Source organism: Triticum urartu, chromosome 3A, assembly GCF_056163025.1.
Source record: "Triticum urartu cultivar PI428250 chromosome 3A, HENAU_Tu73, whole genome shotgun sequence".
Classification (NCBI taxonomy): Eukaryota; Viridiplantae; Streptophyta; class Magnoliopsida; order Poales; family Poaceae; genus Triticum; species Triticum urartu.
The window spans coordinates 568,815,310-568,824,018 of record NC_141875.1 but is presented as its reverse complement, the minus strand read 5'-3'; positions in this window follow the sequence as shown (position 1 = coordinate 568,824,018).

The window sequence follows — 8,709 nt, the reverse complement described above, 5'->3', positions numbered from 1 at the left end:
GTTCTAAGCCGTAAAGCATGGCACACTGAACTATCGAGTAGTAATCAACACGCGACTGCCAGGCATTCACAATGTCTGCAGTTGCTGGTGCAGGTGGTACACCCAGCGGTGCTTCCAGGACGTAACTCTTCTGTGCAGCAATGAGGATAATCCTCAAGTTACGGACCCAGTCCGTGTAATTGCTACCATCATCTTTCAACTTTGCTTTCTCAAGGAACGCATTAAAATTCAACGGAACAACAGCACGGGCCATCTATCTACAATCAAACATAGACAAGCAAGATACTATCAGGTACTAAGTTCATGATAAATTTAAGTTCAATTAATCATATTACTTAAGAACTCCCACTTAGAAAGACATCCCTCTAATCTTCTAAGTGATCACATGATCCAAATCAACTAAACCATAACCGATCATCACGTGAAATGGAGTAGTTTTCAATGGTGAACATCACTATGTTGATCATATCTACTATATGATTCACGCTCGACCTTTCGGTCTCAGTGTTTCGAGTCCATATCTGCATATGCTAGGCTCGTCTAGTTTAACCCGAGTATTCTGCGTGTGCAAAACTGGCTTGCACCCGTTGTAGATGGACGTAGAGCTTATCACACCCGACCATCACGTGGTGTCTGGGCACGACAAACTTTGGCAACGGTGCATACTCAGGGAGAACACTTTTATCTTGAAATTTAGTGAGAGATCATCTTATAATGCTACCGTCAATCAAAGCAAGATAAGATGCATAAAAGATAAACATCACATGCAATCAATATAAGTGATATGATATGGCCATCATCATCTTGTGCTTGTGATCTCCATCTCCGAAGCACTGTCATGATCACCATCGTCACCGGCGCGACACCTTGATCTCCATCATAGCATCGTTGTCTTCTCGCCAATCTTATGCTTCTACGACTATCGCTACCGCTTAGTGATAAAGTAAAGCATTACAGGGCGATTGCATTGCATACAATAAAGCGACAACCATATGGCTCCTGCCAGTTGCCGATAACTCGGTTACAAAACATGATCATCTCATACAATAAAATTTAGCATCATGTCTTGACCATATCACATCACAACATGCCCTGCAAAAACAAGTCCTCTACTTTGTTGTTGCAAGTTTTACGTGGCTGCTACGGGCTTGCAAGAACCGTTCTTACCTACGCATCAAAACCACAACGATAGTTTGTCAAGTTGGTGTTGTTTTAACCTTCGCAAGGACCGGGCGTAGCCACACTCGGTTCAACTAAAGTTGGAGAAACTGACACCCGCCAGCCACCTGTGTGCAAAGCACGTTGGTAGAACCAGTCTCGCGTAAGCGTACGCGTAATGTCGGTCCGGGCCGCTTCATCCAACAATACCGCCGAACCAAAGTATGACATGCTGGTAAGCAGTATGACTTATATCGCCCACAACTCACTTGTGTTCTACTCGTGCATATGACATCTACGCATAAAACCTGGCTCGGATGCCACTGTTGGGGAACGTAGTAATTTCAAAAAAATTCCTATGCACACGCAAGATCATGGTGATGCATAGCAACGAGAGGGGAGAGTGTTGTCCACGTACCCTCTTAGACCGAAAGCGGAAGCGTTAGCACAACGCGGTTGATGTAGTCGTACGTCTTCACGATCCGACCGATCAAGTACCGAACGTACGGCACCTCCTAGTTCAGCACACGTTCAGCTCGATGACGTCCCTCGAACTCCGATCCAGCCGAGTGTTGAGGGAGAGTTTCGTCAGCACGACGGCGTGGTGACGATGTTGATGTTCTACCGACGCAGGGCTTCGCCTAAGCACCGCTACAGTATTATCGAGGTGGACTATGGTGGAGGGGGGCACCGCACACGGCTAAAAGATCAAACGATCAATTGTTGTGTCTATGGGGTGCCCCCCTGCCCCCGTATATAAAGGAGCAAGTGGGGTGCGGCCGGCCAGGAAGGAGGCACGCCAGGAGGAGTCCTACTCCCACCAGGAGTAGGACTCCCCCCTTTCCTAGTTGGATTAGGACTTGGGAGGGGGAAAGAGTGGAGGAGAAAAAGGAAGGGGGGCGCCGCCCCACTCTCCTTGTCCTATTTGGACTGAGGGGAGGGGTGCGCGGCCCAGCCCTAGCCGCCTCTCCTCTCTCCCACTTAGGCCCACTAAGGCCCATTAAGTCCCCGAGGGGTCCGGTAACCTCCCGGTACTCTGGCAAAATCCCGATTTCACCCGGAACACTTCCGATATCCAAACATAGGCTTCCAATATATCAATCTTCATGTCTCGACCATTTCGAGACTCCTCGTCATGTCTGTGATCACATCCGGGACTCCGAACAACCTTCGGTACATCAAAACATATAAACTCATAATATAACTATCATCGAAACGTTAAGCGTGCGGACCCTATGGGTTCGAGAACTATGTAGACATGACCGAGACATGTCTTCGGTCAATAACAGATAGTGGAACCTGGATGCTCATATTGGCTCCCACATATTCTACGAAGATCTTTATCGGTTAGACCGCATAACAACATACGTTGTTCCCTTTGTCATCGGTATGTTACTTGCCCGAGATTCGATCGTCGGTATCTCAATACCTAGTTCAATCTCGTTACCGACAAGTCTCTTTACTCGTTTCGTAATACATCATCCCACAACTAACTCATTAGTTGCAATGTTTGCAAGGCTTAAGTGATGTGCATTACCGAGAGGGCCCAGAGATACCTCTCCGACAATCGGAGTGACAAATCCTAATCTCGAAATATGCCAACCCAACAAGTACCTTTGGAGACACCTGTAGAGCACCTTTATAATCACCCAGTTACGTTGTGACATTTGGTACCACACAAAGTGTTCCTCCGGTAAACGGGAGTTGCATAATCTCATAGTCATAGGAACATGTATAAGTCATGAAGAAAGCAATAGCAACATACTAAACGATCGGGTGCTAAGCTAACGGAATGGGTCATGTCAATTATATCATTCTCCTAATGATGTGACCCCGTTAATCAAATGACAACTCATGTCTATGGTTAGGAAACATAACCATCTTTGATCAACGAGCTAGTCAAGTAGAGGCATACTAGTGACAATCTGTTTGTCTATGTATTCACACATGTATTATGTTTCCGGTTAATACAATTCTAGCATGAATAATAAACATTTATCATGATATAAGGAAATAAATAATAACTTTATTATTGCCTCTAGGGCATATTTCCTTCATGGACAACTTAATATATTCCTCGCCATAATCTTGCTATACATGATTTTTGTTTGTAGGTTATATTGTGTTTCATTAATCACGATCAGACCGAATACAACGCATACATATAACCCCTGTTTACATTGGAGTAGTTTGGAAATCCTACAACTGTCATCGACATCGCGAAGCTCTGCTGAATTCAGAAAACTATAGCACACGAAGTATGTTGTGGGTCAGCGAAGAACCTCTATCGATGTGGCGTGTTGACTAGGGATCATCTCCATCCTCCTAAAATCCCAGAGCCATCGTCATTTGTCTATATCGTCAAGGACAAGCGCAGATCTGTCGTCGTACGTTTTAATCCGTTAACTGTGACTAAAAGAGACCCCCTTCCCACACGCAACCATTCCGAATGTTATGTGATCAGACATCACCTACTCTACTTTTTAAGGTCCAATCCCTATGCTCATATTGGGAGAGAGAGAGAGCAATCTTCTGATAGGATATGTTCAAAAGTGAAAGGGTATTGGTGGAAAGCTTACTTGTCTTCAACGGAAGAAAATGAAGTTCAAATTCTTTTTGGAAACTCTCCTAGTAAATGTGTGGTATTTTCTTCTTCTTCTTGCTTGGGAAATGTGTGATACTTTCCATAAATTATTAAGACTCCCCCGTTAGAACACCTCCAAATGTTTAATAACTTAATATAAACCTCTTTAGCGAATGAACAACTTAATATATTGCTGGCAATAATATTTTTATACATGATTTTCGTTTTTAAGTTTCATGTGTTTCATTAATCACGATGAGAGTGAATACAACACATGGATGTGAACCGACAGGAAAAGTTGAGAGAGAACATGTGTAGATAGAACTTTCCAGAACCCCCTCTGATGTCTACTACACAACCTTATTCTTGTAGACGTTGTTGGGCCTCCAAGTGCAGAGTTTTGTAGGACAGTAGCAAATTTCTCTCAAGTGGATGACCTAAGGTTTATCAATCCGTAGGAGGCGTAGGATGAAGATGGTCTCTCTCAAGCAACCCTGCAGCCAAATAACAAAGAGTCTCTTGTGTCCCCAACACACCCAATACAATGGTAAATTGTATAGGTGCACTAGTTCGGCGAAGAGATGGTGATACAAGTGGTATATGGATGGTAGATAATAGTTTTTGTAATCTGAAAATATAAAAACAGCAAGGTAACTAATGATAAAAGTGAGCGTAAACGGTATTGCAATGCGTTGAAACAAGGCCTAGGGTTCATACTTTCGCTAGTGCAAGTTCCCTCAACAATAATAACATAATTGGATCACATAACTATCCCTCAACATGCAACAAAGAGTCACTCCAAAGTCACTAATAGCGGAGAACAAACGAAGAGATTATGGTAGGGTACGAAACCACCTCAAAGTTATTCTTTCCAATCAATCCGTTGGGCTATTCCTATAAGTGTCACAAACAGCCCTAGAGTTCGTACTAGAATAACACCTTAAGACACAAATCAACCAAAACCCTAATGTCACCTAGATACTCCAATGTCACCTCAAGTATCCGTGGGTATGATTATACGATATGCATCACACAATCTCAGATTCATCTATTCAACCAACACATAGAACCTCAAAGAGTGCCCTAAAGTTTCTACCGGAGAATCACGACGAAAACATTTGCCAACCCCTATGCATAGGTTCATGGGCGGAACCCGCAAGTTGATCACCAAAACATACATCAATTGAATCACGTGGTATCCCATTGTCACCACAGATACACACGGCAAGACATACATCAAATGTTCTCAAATCTTTAATGACTCAATCCGATAAGATAACTTCAAAGGGGAAACTCAATCCATTACAAGAGAGTAGAGGGGAGAAGAAACATCATAGGATCCAAATATAATAGCAAAGCTCGCGATACATCAAGATCGTATCACCTCAAGAACACGAGAGAGAGAGAGAGATCAAACACATAGCTACTGGTACATACCCTCAGCCCCGAGGGAGAACTACTCCCTCCTCGTCATGGAGAGCACCGGGATGATGAAGATGGCCACCAGAGAGGGATTGCCCCCTCCGGCAGGGTGCGAAACGGGTCTAGATTGGTTTTCGGTGGCTACGGAGGCTTTTGGCGGCGGAACTCCCGATCTATTGTGCTCCCTGATGTTTTTAGGGTATATAGAGATATATAGGCGGAAGAACTACGTCAGGGGGGCTACGAGGGGCCCACGAGGGTGGAGGGCACGCCCAGGGGGTGGGCGCGCCCCCCTGCCTCGTGGCTTCCTCATTGATCCCCTGACGTGCACTCCAAGTCTTCTGGGCTTCTTCTGATCCAAAAATAAGTTCCGTGAAGTTTCAGGTCAATTGGACTCCGTTTGATTTTCCTTTTCTGCGATACTGGCACTGGGCTCTAGGTTAATAGATTAGTCCCAAAAATCATATAAAATAGAATATAAATGCATATAAAACATCCAAGGTTGATAATATAATAGCATGGAACAATCAAAAATTATAGATACATTGGAGACGTATCAGCATCCCCAAGCTTAATTCCTACTCGTTCTTGAGTAGGTAAATGATAAAAACAGAATTTTTGATGTGGAATGCTACCTAACATATTTATCCATGTAATCTTCTTTATTGTGGCAAGAATATTCGGATCCATAAGATTCAAGACAAAAGTTTAATATTGACATAAAAATAATAATACTTCAAGCGTACTAACAAAGTAATCATGTCTTCTCAAAATAATATGGCCAAAGAATGCTATCCCTACAAAATCATATAGTCTGGCTATGCTCCATCTTCACCACACAAAATATTCAAATCATGCACAACCCCGATGACAAGCCAAGCAATTGTTTCATACTTTTGATGTTCTCAAACTTTTTCAATCTTCACGCAATACATGAGCGTGAGCCATGAACATAGCACTATAGGTGGAATAGAATGGTGGTTGTGGAGAAGACAAAAAGGAGAAGATAGTCTCACATCAACTAGGCGTATCAACGGGCAATGGAGATGCCCATCAATAGATATCAATGTGAGTGAGTAGGGATTGCCATGCAACGGATGCACTAGAGCTACAAATGTATGAAAGCTCAACAAAAGAAACTAGTGGGTGTGCATCCAACTCGCTTGCTCACAAAGACCTAGGGCATTTTGAGGAAACCCATCATTGGAATATACAAGCCAAGTTCTATAATGAAAGATTCCCACTAGTATATGAAAGTGACAACATAGGAGACTCTCTATCATGAAGATCATGGTGCTACTTTGAAGCACAAGTGTGGTAAAAGGATAATAGCAATTGCCCCTTCTCTCTTTTTTCTCTCATTTTTTTATTTTTTTTATTTTTAGTGGGCCTTTCTCTTTTTTTTATATGGCCTCTTTTTTTTCTTTTATTTGGGCTTCTTTGGCCTCTTTTATTTATTTATTTACGTCCGAAGTCTCATCCCGACTTGTGGGGGAATCATAGTCTCCATCATCCTTTCCTCACTGGGACAATGCTCTAATAATGATGTTCATCACACTTTTATTTACTTACAACTCAAGAATTACAACTCGATACTTAGAACAAGATATGACTCTATATGAATGCCTCCGGCGGTGTACCGGGATGTGCAATGATTCATGAGTGACATGTATGAAATAATTATGAATGGTGGCTTTTCCACAAATACGATGTCAACAACATGATCATGCAAAGCAATATGACAATGATGAAGCGTGTCATAATAAACAGAACGGTGGAAAGTTGCATGGCAATATATCTCGGAATGGCTATGGAAATGCCATAATAGGTAGGTATGGTGGCTGTTTTGAGGAAGGTATATGGTGGGTTTATGATACCGGCGAAAGGTGCGCGGTATTAGAGAGGCTAGCAATGGTGGAAGGGTGAGAGTGCGTATAATCCATGGACTCAACATTAGTCATAAAGAACTCACATACTTATTGCAAAAATCTATTAGTTATCGAAACAAAGTACTACGCGCATGCTCCTAGGGGGATAGATTGGTAGGAAAATACCATCGCTCATCCCCGACCGCCACTCATAAGGAAGGCAATAAATAAATAAATCATGCTCCGACTTCATCACATAACGGTTCACCATACGTGCATGCTACGGGAATCACAAACTTCAACACAAGTATTTCTCAAATTCACAATTACTCAACTAGCATGACTCTAATATCACCATCTTCATATCTCAAAACAATCGTCAAGTATCAAACTTCTCATAGTATTCAATGCACTTTATATGAAGGTTTTTATTATATCCCTCTTGGATGCTCGTCATATTAGGACTACATTCATAACCAAAGCAAATTACCATGCTGTTTAGGACTCTCAAAATAATATAAGTGAAGCAAGATAGTTCATCTATTTCTATAAAATAAAACCACCACCATGCTCTAAAATGATATAAGTGAAGCACTAGAGCAAATGACAAACTACTCCGAAAGATATAAGTGAAGATCAATGAGTAGTCGAATAATTATGCAACTATGTGAAGACTATCTAACATTTAAGAATTTAAGATCTTGGTATTTTGTTCAAACAGCAAGCAAAGCAAAATAAAATAAAATGACGCTCCAAGCAAAACACATATCATGTGGTAAATAAAAATATAGCTCCAAGTAAAGTTACCAATGAACGAAGACGAAAGTGGGGATGCCTTTCGGGGCATCCCCAAGCTTAGGCTTTTGGTTGTCCTTGAATATTACCTTGGGGTGCCTTGGTAATCCCCAATCTTAGGCTCTTGCCACTCCTTATTCCATAGTCCATCGAATCTTTTACCCAAAACTTGAAAACTTCACAACACAAAACTTAACAGAAAACTCGTAAGCTCCGTTAGCGAAAGAAAACAAAACACCACTTCAAGTTACTGTAATGAAATCATTCTTTATTTATATTGGTGTTAAACCTACTGTATTCCAACTTCTCTATGGTTTATAAACTATTTTACTAGCCATAGATTCATCAAAAAAAGTAAACAACACACGAAAAACAGAACAGTCTGTAGTAATCTGTAACTAATGCAAACTTCTGGAACCCCAAAAATTCTAAGATAAATTGCTGGACATGAGGAATTTATTTATTAATCATCTTCAAAAATAATTAACTAAATAGCACTCTCCAATAAAAAATGGCAGCAATTCTCGTGAGCGCTAAAGTTTCTGTTTTTTTACAGCAAGATCAACAAGACTTTCCCCAAGTCTTCCCAACGGTTATACTTGGCACAAACACTAATTAAAACAAAAAAACTCAATCATAACAGTGTCTAGATAAATTATTTATTACTAAACAGGAGCAAAAGGCAAGGAACAAAAATAAAGTTGAGTTGCCTCCCAACAAGCGCTATCGTTTAACGCCCCTAGCTAGGCATGATGATTTCAATGATGCTCACATAAAAGATAAGAATTGTAACATAAAGAGGGCATCATGAAGAATATGACTAGCACATTTAAGCCTAACCCACTTCCTATGCATAGGGATTTTGTGAGCAAATAACTTGTG